Raw genomic sequence first — 19,553 nt, 5'->3', positions numbered from 1 at the left:
ATTCGTCTTATATAAACATATCTACTTTACATATATGTAGCACCTCAAATAACCAATTATGTGGTACACTATCAAAAGCTTCTTTGATAATCTAATATACACGGCTTTCCACTTCTCTTTGCCATCCCGTTCACAACTGCAATAATAGTAAGTTTTTCCTTGTATCTCCTATTTTTTCGTTTACACCCTTTCTATTCTTCCTCTACAAGAACATTTAAATGCAAGTCTTTATTCAACTTTGCCGCCACAATCGAAATAAAAATTTTATATATAGTCGGAAGACAGGTTATCGGACTGTATTTCTCAGGCTCCATGGATGGGACCGGCATCTTCCAGATATGGTACGCTACCTCACAAGTAAAGAATTCAGGAGCGAACTCAGGATCTCGCCGCAACTCAGGTTGTAAACTTGAATGTTGCACGTGGCTACATGAAATCTATTTGTACCAGTAATTACGGACCTATCTAATCCACGAGCCACCAAATTCAGTGTTCTTTTCATTGCAGCTAACAGCTCCTCAGGATCTACACTGGCAGCATCATACTACGTAGATGTTTCAGATTTTCTTTCTCAGCACTAGTCAACCCGCTCTACTTTTGTGCTGTACAGAATCGACCATATATTCCTGCAGAAATCTTACACATTCTCCTTTGTGGAGTAAGTGTTGAGAATAATTTTGTTCACCTTGTTATCAGCTCGGCACTGAACAATTCTATAAAACTGATTTTCAATAGCGCTGAATGTCCTATTTTGCCGTCCTTCGTTGGTTGCTTTCTTTGTACCTCTGTAGTCGAGCTGCTACCATCGACTACGGGCATAGGACCATAAGCAGAGGATAAGGTTAACTTCTACTTCAGCCGATCATTAACCTTCACCGGCGTGTTATCTTCTGCAATCTTAAATATCTAATCCACCAAGTTGGTCTAGTGATGAACTCTCCATAGAAAATCAGCTGATTTCGAAGTCAAGAATTCTAAGGTTCAAATTCTAGTAAAAGCAGCTAATTTTATACGGATTTAAATACTAGATCGTGGATACCGGTGTTCCATGGTGGTTGGAGTTCAATTAACCACACATCTTAGGAATAGTCGATTTGAGACTATACAAGACTACATTTCATTTACATTCATACGTATCATCCTCTGATGGAATACCTTACGGTGGTTTCGGAGGCTAAATAGAAAAAGAAAGTCTTAAATATCTTTATTATTTTCATTGCTCCATCGGTCATTCTCTGTGACACATTGCCTTTAATGAATTGCGTTAAGACTCCACTGTTTTTCTAAAGCTCTTTTATTTTGTTCTCCAATCCCGTTTGCCATATCGGGATTGAGTTATTCGTGTAATTTACAAGCCGGTACAGCTAAGACTATCTGGTTGTAGAGCCTGAGTATAGTAACCGCCCCAGTATAAACTGATACTTGCACCTCTTGCAAACGTGATGATATCAGTCATTCTAGTTCCCATTCTATTACTTCTTTTCCAATTGTTGGCTTTGTATTCCGATTAAATTTCAACCATGGGAGCCATGGGCGCATCAAGGGATCCATTCTATTATACAATATACTCGACTCTTTAAATATACTTTCCTTTTCGCTAATTTCTTCACGTACAGAATTTATTTCATTGTGTAAAAGTTCATCATTTCAACGTTACTCGATATCCCCAAGACGTCCCTCTTTATTTCATCCAACCTCGCTGAGGACACTTTAAAACTAGTCATTATATGTCTGTACTTGTCTCCAATATTCTGGACTGTTTTATCGGCAAACTCTGGAAATCGATTGATCACTATTCTATGCATTTCCTTAATACACGGGAAATCAGTAGTTCCTAATCGGCTTTTTACTAAATTACATCGAACAATATAGTCATTAATTTCCTGGTCCATTTTGTTCGACTACTCCTGTCTTGAGTTATGGGAAGAGATTGGGGAGCTTCTGCAACACTACCGTCAGAAAAATGTTTATTTCCAGTTCTAGTGGTGCCATTAAGTGGGACGACATTACTCGCTCCCTCGTTTCCCACGATGGACGAAATATCATGATGGTTCCGAAGGGTACTCGGTCTCGTGCACTCCTACTGCCCTGGTAATTTTTAATTAATCGAATTTGCTCAATCGTAAAAAATGGGGATACAGGATAAGCCCCTGCAAGCAGGTATTTGGCAGTCCAAGACAGCCGTCCGATACGAGTGCAGACGCTGACCGGAACGCCGCCCAGTGTGAGAACAGACACGTCCTGATTTGTGTTTCTGTTGTGGTCCGCGGGTGGTATTTTATTTCCCATCTACCGTACATATGTATGGAGGATTGCCCAATCCACCACCTGGGGACGCTCCCGATGGTAGACAGACGATCCCTCACGGATGATTAATATTATTCGGAGTAATGTTTCCAGCATAGATTTAATTTGTTTATTAATTATTTGTTAAAAATGTATTTTGTTGTTTTTTGTAGTTACGTGGTAAGAATTACTTAGTCTTACACTAACAATAATTATTAATTACTTTGATTATTTTATACAGACGTTTCCTTCAAATCGTTATACAGTTCAAACTATTAAATACTGCGTAAGTTATTTAATTGAAGTTTATAATTCCAATTTGTTTCATTTAATACACTTTTATTATTCTCATATTTATCATAAATAATTCCATGACTCGCACGCAGGTCTCAAGGCATCTAACAAACCAGTCTGGAGAAAATTATTATATGTTTGTTCAGTTTTAGAACTTTGGAACGGAAAAGTTAAATCACTGCAGATGACTTTAATATGATTTCTCATTCATGTATTAAACTCCATGAGAAGTAAATTTAAAATAAAGAACTTAATTTCTTGATTATAATATTTCTAGGTTTTTTTTTATAGGTAATATAAAAGCATAATTATTAATTAAAATAATAATTAATATATTTAATAATCTGTCCAAAAAATTTTTAAATTTTTTTCTAATTTATTAAATATTTAATAGCTTTTCAGGTTCTAGTTTTCTTCATTCACCTCTAGCCAGCTACGTTCCTTTTATTCATATAAGAGAGGACCTGTCTGTAGTTACTCCCTTAGATAGCCAGACGAGGATGCATCGGTAATTATAACCTAGGAACGTAATAGCAGTTGGGAAACTATATCAAACTACCGGTAGCTTTACGTAATATAAGAATCCCAGTAATTAATTCTGACCGATCAACTTTCCGTACGAAAAGGCTAACCTACTGCATCATCTTAAAACAATCAATATAAATGCGTGATAGTGATTATAAGATAGTTACATTCAGCCAGGAAATAATTTTCTGTTGTTAGATTCCCTTTATAGAATGTTGAACCACTCTTTCTGTAACCAATTTTCTTTGTTTATCTTCAGAGTTAATTCAGTTTGAGCTTTAGCTAAATATCTTAAAATACTGCTGGTTTATATTCCGCCTAAATACCACAAGGATTTGAAAGGACAATATTATTACAACCGTAATATGTTCGTTTTTCTTAATTTTTTTTTTATATTTTAAAAATATTATTTAATACTTTTAGTGAAAATCAAAACTTTTAATAAAATCCTTTCCCTACTCTGTTACATGTCAAGATAATTAATTTATCTCAAAGTTGAGGAAAAACATAGCAAAACATTATTTTATCAGTCTGTTCACGTTTTTTTGCTAAAAATACTTTACAACAAATACAGGTTGATGATTTCATGTAATTCATACTCTTATAAAAAATACATGTAATAAACAGAATATGATGAGAAATAAATAACTCCTGCATAAATAAAAAAAAAGATAATATAACAAAGGAACAAGTCGAATTCCAGCTTAGATCCGTTTTATTCTTGCTAATCCTTACATTTTTTAAGCAGCGGAATTTTATAACAGCAATAGGCTGAATTGTTTGGCTAATATACAATCATTAATCTTAAAATTTTACTAGACAATTTGGGAAAAGTCACATGCATAAAATGAGGTTTTTAATAAGTTTTAACAAAAATGAGGAAGAGCTTACTTTAAAATATCGTTTTCGGTGGTTTAATTAAGTAGCAATCATAATCAAAAGAGAAAAATATTTTCAAAGAATATTTATTTCCACATGACAAAAGTATTTCATGGAATATTTCTCAGTTAAATACACAGTTTTTTCATTTACATAATTATTTTGCTTTTCTATAAGGAAATTATCTTCTTTAGATGGAATAAATCTCTGTAATACCAAAATCACTGTACTGATTTCATAAAATAGGATTAAACAGGTTTCTTCAATTTCGTAAATAATCCTTTGTCCTTGAAACGTTTATAATATTGCATAATACTATTTATATTATTGCTGAGTTAACAATAATAAACTACGTCTATGATGAAATATTACGCAAGAAGAAAATTACAAGCATTAAAATATATAAATAAATTACTGTAAATGTGATAATAAAAGTATTAAAAAAATAAGATAACATTTGATTAAATCAATAAAAGTAATACCTGTTATTATAAACACTATGGTATTTATTAATAAATTAACTAATACTGTCTTAATCATTTAAAAATAAGATAAAATAGAACGTATGGAAATATAATATATGGAAATATATAAAATTCGTTAAAAATAAAACAATTTAAAAATATTATCGTTAAGAATGATTGTAATTTTGCTTTAAACGTTTTTAAAAGATTTAATTTTTCAAGATTGCATTTGAACATCTGCTCTTAATGAACATGAATCTCATACAAATTAAGAATATAATCTAATCTGTTTTAATTAAAATAATTTTACTGTAAATAAAAAAGTTTTGAAGCTAATTGTTTTCGTTGTCCATATAAGCTAGTCTTGGCATTATTATTACATTATATATAATTTATATAAAGTTTTTAATCATAATTTTTTATGTGAAAGGTAGACTCAAAATTAATATATTATTACAGTGCTAAAAATTATAACCATAGAAATATTTTTTTCTGAGATTCAGATTTAATAAATATTTAATTTGAATTCATACAAATTAAGGCAGGTGTTGCATGCCGTAAGCATCATTGTATTTTGTACACTAAATAATTATTGAAATGCTAAAAGCATCATTGAAATAATGTTAACTTTTTGCTGTATTGATGTTCGAATCGGTTATTAAAAGCGGGAATATTCTCTGTTAGAGCTAAGGGTAAAATAGAAGCACTCTCTAGATGAATGGAGTGCCTGATGGCAAAAGTTTTTTAATGAAACTCTCTGTTCTATACTTTTTTCACTTCATTATAATAACACAATAAGCTTCAAAAGTATGGTAATAAGCTAGCTATGTGTATGTGTGTGTATTCTTTTCTTGTTAAAAGTTACTAAGTTATATAATGCCAATTTTTCATTTAATTTTGATAATATTTCATAAAAACATAAACTACGTTATAAATTTTATAAAAATACTCCTCTGGCGGTAGTAAGTTTAAAACAAATTACTGTTAAATATTTTTTGTGTAACTTTTAATAATGTTTATGTAGTTTATTGTGATTACAATTTAATTATAACTTTAAATTACCCTACCTACGGTTTACGTATTTCAATTGAAATTAGGCCGGCTTTCATTTCATTTCTGTTCTAAAACTTCGCTTACTTAACAGTTTTGTGAGTAAATATAATCGTAAAAAATATTTGCTAAAGTGAATTTTTGGAGAATGAATAAATATTACCATAATTATAACTGTTTTTATATTAAACAAATTAAATATTTTTAAGCTTTATCTCTTATAAACTGCCAAAAGAGAGATTATAATTAAATTAAAAAAATATAGTTATCCTGCTATTTCAGTGCAACATTGATTACCTTTATTTCTGTTCAGAACTACAACAGTATTATAATCGATTTCTCTCTCTCTCTCTCTCTCTCTCTCTATATATATATATATATATATAGTATATATCCAATATATCCACAAAAAAAAATATATATACATATCCAATTTTGATACCAAAGATTACGTCAGATATAAAAAGTATTTAATAAAAGTATATTAATTTACTGTAAATTAAAAACAATTTTACGAGCTGCATTGAAAATAAATAAATAATATTTTAACACCTTAATAACTTACGACCATACAATAACAGTAAATTATTATTGAAAAATAATGATCACTAGTCTTCAGAGTGTCAGTGGTGCAAGTAAATATTGCAGTAAATAATAGTATAATTTACGTCAAATTCTGGTTAAATTCAACTCCTTAAGTACAACTGAAATATTGTTGTTATAATGAATGACGGGATGAAACTTTCATGATAGGATGAGCCGAAGGAATATCGTTTTACGGTCCAATCCAACCATTAATATTTAAACACTTCTACAATTTTGTAATTATTTTTAAAAAAATATTTAAATTATGTCCAAAATGATTGAATGAGAATAAAAATACATAATTTTTTTTCTAGTCCACTGGACTATCACTGAAATTAAATTTCCTGGCTCGGATTCTTAATATGGATCTTAATTTTTGATGATTATTAACTATTTACAAAAAAAGATAAATATTATTGCCTGATGCTACAGAATAAGTGAGTACTATATATGCTTACCCAGATTTAAATTGTAAATAATGTAACATCTATTTTATTGTACACGAGTTACACGAAATGATTATATATCCGCATAGGGATAAGGACTGGAAAAATCATCCTTAACTAAAAAATATTGGGGATAATGGATTAGAAAAATGTAATAATTAATTCTTTTTTATAAATTGAGATTTAAAAAGGTTTAGGTAATTATTTTCAAGTAACTGGATTCAGAATAATTAATTTGTTGTAATAATAACAATTGTTGTAGCCACCGTTCATGTAACTAGACATTATTAAAATGAAAAACAAGTGAGCATAATCGAAGAGATATTTATGTTAAATTTGGATAAAAACAATAGTAAGGTTGGGGTAATAAAATTTAACTAGAACACGTTAAGACGTAAAAATCTATTAATTACTTAATTTTTTGATATAAGTATTCATTTCTGTTTCAGAAATTAAATAGGATATTTGTTTGAAAGATAAATTACAAAACACAAAAATAAGTTAACCAATCAAGCCAAACAATAATTAAGAAATGGTTAGCTGATTAGCTTCAGATAAATCACAATTGAAATAACGTGTAAGATTGGATTACAGTCAAGTTCTCCTCTTTCCCTTCGCTTGTATTATGGGTTGTAAAATGGTTGGATGGTAAGATAAATATAGACTTATTGTCCTTATTACTTTAAAGTGGATTGTACACCCCTTTTCCTTCTAAAGTTAGAGTTAAGGCTCATTTATCTTTAGTTAAGTTTCATCGTTAAAACCAAGGAAAAAGTTCTGGAATTTTTTTTATCACGTTGCCTTCGACCAGTAATTTAATAGTCTTAATCTAAAATGCAAATCTTCCACCACTGGTCTTCTTTTTGTGTTATTTATTTATTTATTTTTTTTGTTGTTTGTAGGAGAAAAACGCCTGGGGGTTATCATTGCCCGGTAGTTATTAGTAAAAGGGTAAAATAACTCCGAAATAATAAACTATACAAGGTGTAAACGTAATATCAATCATATAATAAAAATTTACTAAAAAAGCCAAGAAGGCAAAATAAAACTCAAAACTAATACCACAGACAAAGTTGATAAAATATAAAAGTTAAAATAATAGATCAAAGAAAGTATATAAAACTTACCTAACTCCGATGGGTTGTGCAAATATCCCCTACCCGGATAGTAAAATTAAATACATAGAACCAAAAAATCAAATTGAAAATAAAGGTTAAAATTATTAAAAAAACTGTCCTTACAGAAAAACATATATGAGCATATTAAATCCTTTGCAGTAACCCGGTACTATGCAAAAAGAGAAACACCCGTTCCAAAATCCCGCTATCGTCGCACAAGATATCACGGATGTTTCCGGGTATATTAAACTTTTTGTGTTATTATTCAAGGGATAGGTTATACTTATTATTCTTCAGTAGAAATAATGAAATAAAAATTCTGTACTACACAACACGTTGTTTAAGGCTTTTTATGATATTTACTGAAGGAGACCCTATATTTGCACTGATGGATTAGAAAGATTTTGGAATTTTGTTTACTACCAAACAATGCAATAAAAAGTGCCAATAAAAAATGCAATCATAAACTTAGTTGTCACCTTATTAAAAAAGGGTTGGTTTTTAAAATATTTTTATTTTTAATTCCATAAAAAAGTATGGGGGTTTTACATTAAACATTTATTGTTTCTATTTTAGTATTAGATATCTCTTGTGGTAGCTATTTCAAATTAATCAGTCTTTATGTCAGTTGAGAAGAAGCATTTTGTATACACTCTGTACTAAATAAAGTAGATAATATATCATACTTTCAAAAAGTATGAATTTTATATTTCATATTTGTGTGATTTGCGGTAGATCAGTGTAATTTAATATTATTCGGATCAAATTATAAACTCTTTAAGACATGATCTTTAATTTTAATTATATACCCAATAATTTAATAGAAATAATAATATTTAATGATTATTGTGATAGGTGAAATATTCTTTTTAATCAAATATATTTTTTTATTCATAGAATTCTATTATTATATAATTTGTTTTTTGGGAAGGTCTACTTTGGAGGATTAACTGATTGTAAATCTCACTACAAAATATTTTATAGGTCTAAACAATTTAGACTATTAATAAATGATATATATAATTATATTAAATGATTGATTTATGATTTATTGACTATTATTAATTGCTCCGATGTCTATATTATTATTATATTTTTCATTGCAATATAAAAATTAACCGAAAAAATAATGAGATTAAAAAATGTGTTTAGTAACATTTCTATTACACCTGATACTACATGACCAAGTTTTTACATAATGCATGTTTATGAATCGTGTAAAGAATAAAATTCTGTTAAAAATACAGTCTACAAAGAAAATAACATATTTTGAACATAACCGTATTTTAAAATTTATTCTTTACTTTATTTTTCATTCCTATTCATTGTCAACGTTAAGTACAATATTTTTTGTGCGTTTAACAACTCCATAGTTGAAGTAGTGCTTGAAAATGGAAATAGGCTTAACTTGTTTGTCGGCAAAGGATATAATGTATATTATATTCTAGCTAATTAAATTTACAATTTGAAATTGATCTGTTCTTATTTTATAATTATGGTTAGCAGAATAAAAAATTCAAATTATAATTTACTTTATAGTGTCTTGTTTTCCTAAGAATTCGTTTAAAAAGCAAGAAGAGCGTCGTTCATAATGACAAAAAAATACGCAAGAAAATACCGAAAAATGTCTATGATTTTTTCATTTTGGGCTGATTGTCGATACATTTCCAATGAAAAGAGATTTTCTTATGTCATAGGTAGTAGATTTTCTAGTAAAATATTCGTCCTTAATTTTGGAATTTTAAACGTTTTCCTTCTTTGTCAAAAGTCTTATCCAAGACCACAAATGAACGAATGTAGATCTATAACTGCATATAGCAACACAGCGAATAATTTCTCTCCTAAATAGCCATGTTATATCAGTAGATATTTTTTTTTAAATTCAGTTTATAAAAAGGCTTTTCAACTCTTGGAAAAGAGTATTTTTAAAAATGTCTTAAAATAATAGTAGTCTTTGGGTTAATTAGATTTGCTGAATAACTGAAAATAAGTGTATGTAACTGTTAACAGGTTTTCAACACAGATACATAAGAATTACGAATAGTTTTAAGTAGATGCTTCTTTCTTGTTAATTTCTTTATTAATTAATTTTTCATAAGTTTCATCACGATAGCATTCATTTTTCACAGAATATAATCAGCTATTACTACATACTCTATTTTTAATCCTCAAATAAGGTTACATTTAACGTTTAATGTTATCAGCACTGATGTATACAAATTGTTAATAAGGTAAATTTATCTTTACGTATTCATTAGTAGTTTGAAGAGAGAATTATTCTTCTTTTTACAGTTCTTTAATTTAGTTTTATGTTTGTGATTTTATTTTATATTAAAAGTAGTTAGAAAAAACAATTCTGATTTGTTCAATAAGATAAAGAATTTGTTAATAAAGGTAAAGTCAATAAAGATAAAGATTTGTTCAATAGAATAAAGGGAATAAAATTAAACATGTTTGAAAATATTTTATAAGTAACGATAACTGTACATTAGTAGTAAATATTTAAAGAAGCCATTACCTGCATAGATATACCTCTAACAGTGAAGTACATGCAAATTCTTTTGAAAATGTAAAACAAGTCAGTCATTTGATACAAAAAGTCAGTAACTAAATGGAGTTATTGTCAACTTAATCGTTAACAGAAGGTGACAATCAATCCAATTCCAGTAATGCTGATGCGCCATTCTAGACAATCCCGTACACATTTCAATCCACATACCTTCTAGACAATTCGTGCACCTTTACCATACAGATCTTGTTGAAGCTTGGTAATTCATGGATAAATTTTCCTTGCATCAGTAGTCTTTAAACAAAGGATGTAACTGACATTTCACTAGCATGTACTAAGGTGCTTACCTTAGTGTGCTAACACACCAGTTATTCGGCAAGAGAGTCCTTAATTGTTCAGTTCCGAAACAGGTCGAATTCATAGAAACCTAGTGTGTAGTTAACAAGACGTGTGTAGTTAGCTGGATGTCTTTTTGTGTTATTATTTAAAGGATGAGTTGTACTTATTTCTTATTTTACAGTAGGAGAAATGAAATTAAAATTCTGAACGACAGAACACATTAAAGGCTTTGCAAGATATTTACAGAAGAACGAGTGCTTAAAATTTCACTGATGGTGGACACTTAAAAAGGTCTTGAAATTTTCTTTACTACCAAAAAATGCAATAAAAATGTGGGATTGCCATTAAAAATTTAGTTTTCACCTTGCTGAAAAAATGGGATGATTTTTAAAAATATTTTTATATTTAAATCTATAAACAGCAGGAAGGTTTTACATTTAATTTCTTTTTTTCTATCCATTTAGTATTAGATTTCCATAACTAGTGACTATTATAAGTTAATCAATCTGTATGACAGTCGAGAAAAGCTATTTTTACACACTATCTATTCCATAAGGTAGGTAAGTACATGAACCTTTCAAAATGTTTAAATCTTCTATTTCTCATACGTGTTGTTTACTGCAGATCATCGTAATTTAATATTTTTGGAAACAAATTATAAGCGCTTTAAAATATGATTTTTATACTTAATTTTGAGCATTTCTCTTAGAATTCAAAAAGCTTAATTTTTACCTTAATGTAAGAAAATAGAAAATGTTTTACGCAAGTAAGAAAATAGTTAAAGGGAGCATGATATAGAACGAAAACCGCGTAAGAAACAAAATATTCTGCCGTTAAGTATGAACAAAAAACCTTAGTTAAAATGCAGTCATGAAGAAAACTCAAATAAAATTCTGCAATATTGTATCTTTCATTTTCCTGTATCCTCTGGGAATTATCTTTCAGGTATTATTTCAGAAGATGAATGAGAATGATATGTATGAGTGTAAATGAAGTGTAGTATTGTACAGTCTCAGTTCGACCATTCCTGAGATGTGCGGTGAATTGAAACCCAACCACCAATGAACAGCGGTATCCATAATCTATTATTCAAATCAGTAAAAAACTGTCTTTAGTAGGACTTGAACGCTGGAGCTCTCGACTTCCAAATCAGCTGATTTGGCAATACGCGTTCACCCTAGACCAACCCGGTGGGTTGCAATATTATATCTACTGATTATAATGGTTATACATGTTGTACACCTTCTTAATCTTTTAAGGCATTTTGTTAAGAAATATCAAGCTTAATAAAGTAAAAATTAAAATCGAAATTAATACATGAAGTCGTCTAAGCTTTGGCATCAAAAGACGTATACGTACGAGGGACGATCAGAAAGTAAGTTATACTCCCTCTATGAAACAAACACATATTTATAAGACAATTTGTTTTTTATTAAACAAAAAATTACATAATTTTATTTACTTTTCGACATAATCACCAAGTTTTTCTAAACACTTTTCATACCTTGTGAGGTTTTTTTCAATTCTATTCTCATAAAAATTTCCTCCAATCTCCAACCATTTAAGGACCGCTTCCTTCAGTTCATCATCATTAGCGAAATACTCCCCTCCCAGGTCTCGTTTGAGAAGACCAAACAGGTAGTCGCAGGGTGCTCGGTCAAGGCTGTAAGGCGATTGAGACCACACTTCCCGCTTGAATTTTTGCAGTAACTCCTTTGTCACATGAGATGAATGTGGAGTAGCGTGTCGTGAAGAAAAACGACCCCATAGCTCAATCTTCCGTGTACGCAATCTTTTTAAAGTCTCACAGTAAGATTTGGCATTCATTATTGTTCCTCAAGGGATAAATTCACTGTAAACTACTTCCTCAGAGTCGAAAAAGACTGTCAGCGTAACTTTTCGAACATGTGGCTATGTTTTCACTTTTTTTGGCTGTGGCGAATTTTTGTGTCTCCATTCATGTGATGCTCGTTTAGTCTCAGGAGTGTAATAAAGCACCCAGCTTTCATCCGCTGTGATGATTTGTTTCAAAAAATGTGACCAGTCCTGGAATAAGGTTGAAGAAAAGAAAGAGCAGACGCAAAACGTTGATGTTTGTAGTTTTCGGTCAACGATGTTGGCACCCATCGTGCAAACATCTTACGGTAACCAAGCTGATCGTGAATAATCGCAAATACACTTCCATACCTAATGTTAAGTTCACTTGCAATCTCTTTAATTTTAATGCGCCGGCTACTCAAAATCGTTTTATTCACGCGTTCCGCGTTATCCGTCGTGTTTGCAGATGAAGGACGCCCAGCACGCAGTTCGTCACTCACATTTGTTCTTCCGTTTCTGAAAATTTGGCACCATTATGTGATTATGGGGTGTGACTGCATTCGCACCGTATACCTCAACAATTTGGGGATGAATTTCTCAACAATTGTAATTTTTCCCACAAAAATCGAACTACTGAACGTACCTCTATGCTGGATGAAACCTCTAGAGGCGCCCAATATTGACAATAATACTATATACGTACTGAATGTCGAACACAATTGCTGCTGGGAAAGCGTGAAAACAACAACACAATCAGTGCTGCCACCACAAGGCATTAATATATATCCCTTTCAGTTAAAGAACACAGCAAGGGTGTAACTTATTTTTTGATTCACCTCTCATAGGAATAGAATAAAATACGACCAGTATATTGAATACAAACATGAACCTGATTACTTAAGAGATTGGACGTAGAGGAACTCACAAAAATCCTATTGTTTTGATAATTTACACTTTAATAGTGGAAATAAAAGTAGTTAAATGTTGCACTGTATAATTCAGAAAATAACGTCAAACTATTTGTCATTCATATGACTGAAATATTGTTAGTCTTGCAAAGAAAAAAGAACTCAAAATTAAGAACAAAATGCTTTATTCAAAATATATACATGTATAACGTATTGTTAAAAGTACGAGCTAATTCATTCAACAAAAAATTTTCCAGAAACTTGAATGTAAAGGGAATATTTTGCAGCATATGTTGCTACATTGAAGTTATTTATTCGACAAAAAGAAACTAATCCGACTACATGTACCAAGTAGATAAAAACTGCTGTCAGATTTTCAGTTGCAAGGCATGTTTTTGTAGGTTCTATTGATCCTCTGTGTAAATACTGAAAGACAGGTTTTGCAGTTAATGAGATTTCTGTCACTGTAGAAATATAATTTATGAGTATTTTTTTTATGAGAAAGAACAGAGATTATTTACATTTTATTTTAGTCACGTTATCTCTCTTTCTCTTTGGTCTCAGTTTTTCTCTTGCGCGTGCGAGCGTGAGTGTTTGTGTTCATGCTGAATATATTTATTCACAAGATTTTAAAAATGACTAATATTATACTCTAGATTGCTTAACGAGTTTTATAACTTCTTTATTCCTTTTAATAACTTCTCATATATCTATAGCAGTACTATAATAATTACCATAGTAAATAAATGATAATTACCATTTTAAAATTATTTCTGGAGTCAAAGTTATCTTGAAAAGTTTTTCTAAGCGAAACATTACATTTCGAGATGTTGAATGATATTTTTGTATTTAATTTCCAAACCTATCAACTAAGTAAGCCAATCAGATTAGAAGAAAAAAATATTAACGAATATGAAAAATATTAAAAAAGTTGAAATTTTTTAATAATTATGATTCTTAAAAATGAAAAAAAGATTTGAAACCTTTATTTACCAGCGTTTTTAATCAGAAAAAAGTTTTTTCTGCTGATGGATATTGATTAGGGCCAGATTTCTGTTAATTAACTTCTTAATATTCAATAATTTAATCGCCAATATTTTTTTATTAGTATTAAACTCTAGTTTTAATTTTAAAGATGTTGATAAGTGAAAAATGATTTTATTCTTCCAATATTATTGGCAAAAATAAATTAATGAGAATTAAAATTTGTATTGGACTTTATTCCATTAGTATTTTAACATAAGTACATTTCTAATAAAGATTTATTCTATTTATAGTGAGCAAGTAGTAGCTAATAATAAAGAAAAAACCAAATGTAAAGGCGTAATCATTTTATTTTTCATTAATATTCTTTGATAGAAAATTATATGTATATTTTCTGTTTGACCTTCAATAACTGAATTTGAGAGCATTTTTTGTTATCTGCTAAAAGGTTATAATTTGTTTTTATTTATAAATATCATTTTTAAAATATGGTATCACAAACAAAATCTCCAGAAATATAATGTTTTAAATAACAAATAATGGCAATATTTAGTTTGTTGAACAATTTTTCTACTGATTAAAATAAAATTAATATAAAATTTTAAGCGAGTGAAAATTTCGGTAATATACTCGTATATATCTATTGAATTTACTGTATGATGAATAATTAAAAAAAAAGATTTTATTTTATTCCTTACATCAACATAGATTAATAGTATATAAAAACAATTATATTCCAACGTCATTATTTTTCGTTTTAGATACGAATATTCCGATCGGATATTGATTCATAATTAGGAGCCTTATTAATTCAATTAGTTGATAACATTGCAGTTAGAAAATTTAACTTGTATAAAAAATAAAAATAAATATTATCTGATCACAACCCTTTTGTCTCCATGATTAAAATAAAATCCTGGTCTCAACCCTATTGTTACTTACTAGCCAACGCCCACCAAGGGCGAGCTAGTAAGTAAGTATATTTGTATGTGACAAATATATATATATATTAAAAAAAATTTGATATGTATTACAATTTTTTATGAACATTTCTGGGGTATTCCTATGACCTTTCGAAAGATAAGGGCAGTTACTACATGGAAGAGCAAATTTAAAGGGCAATACTAAAATAAGATAAACATTAGAAAGCGTTTGACAGCAGACTAATTTACCACACGTCACCCGCTAAGCTTTGATTGCTTTTTCTTTATCTACTTATTTGTACTTTTCTACTGTTGAATGCAATCACCTGCACATTCCGTTAATAACATTACTAACTTCAGCAGTATCAGCTGTTTTTGTAGGCTACAGACTGTTCTTTTAGTACTAGAGTAAGTGGAACAAGATTTTGTGCTGTTTATCCTCCAAACTTAGCTAAAAATCATCATCGCCATTTGCTCAGGGTATGCGCTCATCAGACTTGCAGTAATCTGTGTAAATAAAAATGTAAATGCTCGTTTGTTCAAAATCTTAAAACTCTGAAAGTTCTTCACCGATTGCTTTGAAATTTTGACACAACGTTGGATTAAAATACGCGCGTGATTTTATGTACCTACTATTTATACACCTAAGATCTAACACCTGTGACAAGTAAAAACATGTTTTTTGAAAAACAGCTCTATCTGTTGGACTTAAAAGCAGCACACACTATACTAAATATTTTACAATTCCATTTCAATGTTTCCGATATGTGTCCGCTATAGATCAAAATACCACTGGACAGATTTACGAGCGGGGAAAAAGGGAGAAAGAGAAAAATCGGAAAAGATAAAAAGGGAAGTAGAGAAAAATAGAAAAAAGAAAAAAAACGGGAAAACGAATAACGGGAAAAGGAAATGTAAAGGGGAAAGAAGAGAAAAGAAAAGTGGAAGGTGGAAAGGAAAATAGGGAAAGGAAAAGAAATGGGTGAGAGGGAGGAAATATAGTAAACATAAAACTGGGAAAAGGGAAATAGGAAAGGGATGAAAGGGAAAGGGAAAGAGAGGAAGAGTAAAGGGTGAAAGGGTAAAAGGGAAAGGTTAATTTTGTGAAGTTCCGTAAGATTCATTTTGTTAATGTTTCATCAAACTTTCAATTGTGTTAATTTATATATATATATATATAAATAATAATAATAATTTGATCTATATATATATAAATATATATCATTTGTATGTATATATAATAAAATCTTGCAATAGCGAAGCATTGCCGGGTCTGCTAGTATACAATAAAATTGTTTATTTCTTTTGGATTTTTTAATATATTGAATAATTTTTAAAAATGATGTTATGTAAAATATAATACATTGTGTTCTAATTTTCTTGTCAATTATTTTTTTTTAAATGACATGTCGGAAAATTAAAAAAAAAATATTTCTACTTTCCTCACGTTTTTTTATTAGCACTTATAAAAATTACTTCTCCTACAAAACTTTAATTTTTTGAAAAAGAATACATTTTCTTTAATTGAAAATATATTTCTCTTATCTACACTCGGAAGTGGTAATCTCCAAAGAGAAAATAATAGAATTGTCTTTACTCTTCTTGGATTTTATTACAGAAGTTTCATATTATTTTTAAATCGATACATGCCAACTGGTTTCTTCTATCAGGAAGATATTTTTTTGTTTAGATTAAGCAAGATGAAATAAGTTCACTCGTTGATTTTAAAAATTTTAATGTTAAAATTTTACATTCGTTTAGAAACGTTTAATGGATATTATATACCAAATATTAAAAAATGCGTTTAATAGTTCGTTTAAGATCACTTCGGCTTCCGTTTATATCTGTTTTCAATGCCCGCTACTTGCCATCCATCATCCTTTCCCACCTTTCATCTTCAACATCACCTTTCATCTCCCACAATCCTTTTACGCCCGCTTCAAGACGTGGAGAAAATCCCCACCACACCAATGACGAAAGTTCGAACAATATTTGTTAAGAATTTCTCTTTCATTCCTTCTCAGCCTTTCAACAAAAGTTAAGTTCCTGCTTTGAAATTCCTATACTAATTAAACTGGCGAAAAGCAGTCGTCAACCGTGACATTCCTATTATCTCATAGAAATCGGTGCAGTTAGACATTTGGTAGATTGAATCGGTTAGTAACATAATTGTTATTCCTCAACTGAAAGGGTATTAACATCACTGTTTTTGTCAGTATAAAAGTATGAATTTAGTAAGTGTCGATCTTGGTTATCATTGAGTCCGTTAATTTATTCCTATACTTTCCAGGCTAATTTTGGCATGTAGAGTCGACATTGACACGAACTTCGAAATATAATTTCTTCATTTATACAAGCATATATACCAGTTGAATAAAGAACTAAATTTGTTTGAACTTAACAAGATAAATGCTGCTGCATCAATGGTTTTACGTACACTCGTAGTGTATGTAAGATTTGGTGATTCATCAACCACCAAATCTTTATCGTAATAGGAAAAATTAACTTCGCTTTAATGAGATAGTTCTCTAAAAATTAGACGGCCAAAGAAATTTGTTACATTAAGTGAAGAAAGATCTCCACTGTCCGATTTAAAAGTAGCATAGATAATAATTAGACTAATGAGGGCTTCTATATCGTAAATAAATCTGTTTTTATTACTAGCGGAGTCGACACTCTTTAAGTTAGATTTCATTACTATTTACACATTTACTGTTAATGTGATATATAATTTCTGTTATTAATAAACATTAATTTTTTTTAATATTATCTCATTACCTTATTTCTATCTTATGCGTTCCGATTTTATTCGTCACTTTTTAATACCAGAAAATACACCTTTTGTTTCCGTAATATTTTTTCACTCTATTTTCAAAAATATTATTGTCACGCCTTTCTTGTTTCAGATGATCTTTTGTAGTACATTCTTCTACTTGATTGAGTCGCTGCAGCTCTACTTCATGGTTGTCTATTGAATGATCCAGTTGCGGCTGATTTTCAAATATTTCACAACAATATCGTATTTTCGTCCAGTCATACGGTAGATAATTTTAATAGGTGACTGAAAATACGGAGTTTAGATTTTGGTCGAAAACGATCTAAAAAACTAATACCATAAATTGCAATGTCAAAAGAGGGATATGAAAAGGAGTTAAAAAAGATACACACACACAGACCGGTCTGAATCCGTGGGTGTGTAGTTTAGAATGTAGTGAAATCCATAAAACTCTTTCGAAAGAGCAAAGATATTTTACAACGAAGATGATTTCGCGTACGTTATTCGGCAATAACAAATTGTATAAAAATGCCACTCCTGATTTTAAACATACTTAGAGAAAGTGCTAGAAGCTGATCGGCAAAGTTTCAACTGAAATTATTTTGTATTTTGTTCTTAAAAATTATACTCCAATCCATTTTTAAATACGATTAAAATAAACTCTTGATCAATAGTACAACCGATCCAGTAGACAGATTAAATCAAGTACATATGTAAGTATACCATTCTACGAGAATGGTAAAACTAATTCCCTTTATAGTGTTAAGCGGCTGAAATTTTGTTGACTCTGAATACACTCCACCAAATTAATATAAATCTACACGTCACTATCAAGATCGTACAATTGAAGAATATCTATGTTGACAAGCCATTCCACTTACAACTGCTGCCGTTAAAGAACAGAAATTGCCGTCTCACAAATTTCACCAATCTGTGAGATGGATGTTACAAGTTGACCGTCAAATTTTTTTTCTGGTTTACGTGAGTTATATTAATATCTTTGTTTTACTTTATTTTTGGAAAAAGCATGTATATGAGAGTATGAATTTTTAAACACACACGCGCGCGCGCGTGCATACAAACAAAAACAAACATCTACACAAATGTATATTTTGTTCTTATTACACAAGTATTATTACGAGTAATACCATACGAATATTTTAAATGTCGTGATCTGTGAAATTGTAAATAGTAATGAAGATTTTTATTTTATAAAAATGTTTATAAACAGATTGACATGATTTGGTAAGGCATTGCAAGATATTAATCATAATTGCTACGAATAATAATAAAAAGAATAGAAAATAACTTTCTTATTCACCGGAAAAGCACAAAGATTAAAAAATTTCTTCAAAATTTATTGTTCAGTAATAAACTGAAAGGTCAAGAAAGATATCTATATATTTTTTGTAGCCTTAATTTTATCAGAGAGACATTAAAGAACTCTCAGATATTAAGTTAATCAACCCTAAATTAATAAATTCTAAAATATCGAATAAAGTTTTAAAGAATAAAAACTTTATTGTTATTCATATTGCTCAGATCTAATTTATATGATATGATATAAATAAATTATGATATTCTTATTGTTATTTTTATTAACAATATAATGTTATAAATATTTCTCTAAAATTTCTCATATATATTGT

The 19,553-nt window shown here is 29.6% G+C and overlaps 1 protein-coding gene across 1 annotated transcript in view; it reads left to right on the top strand.

Annotated features, from left to right (window-relative positions):
* Positions 1 to 19,553, top strand: part of LOC142318264 (synaptotagmin-15-like) — a 215,954-nt gene that overhangs the window by 181,938 nt on the left and 14,463 nt on the right. The gene's annotated exons all lie outside the window — the stretch shown is intronic.

The sequence above is a fragment of the Lycorma delicatula genome, chromosome 1 (genome assembly GCF_047948215.1).
Source record: "Lycorma delicatula isolate Av1 chromosome 1, ASM4794821v1, whole genome shotgun sequence".
Classification (NCBI taxonomy): Eukaryota; Metazoa; Arthropoda; class Insecta; order Hemiptera; family Fulgoridae; genus Lycorma; species Lycorma delicatula.
The sequence above is the reverse complement of the archived record's forward strand: the minus strand, read 5'-3'. Positions and strand labels throughout refer to the sequence as shown.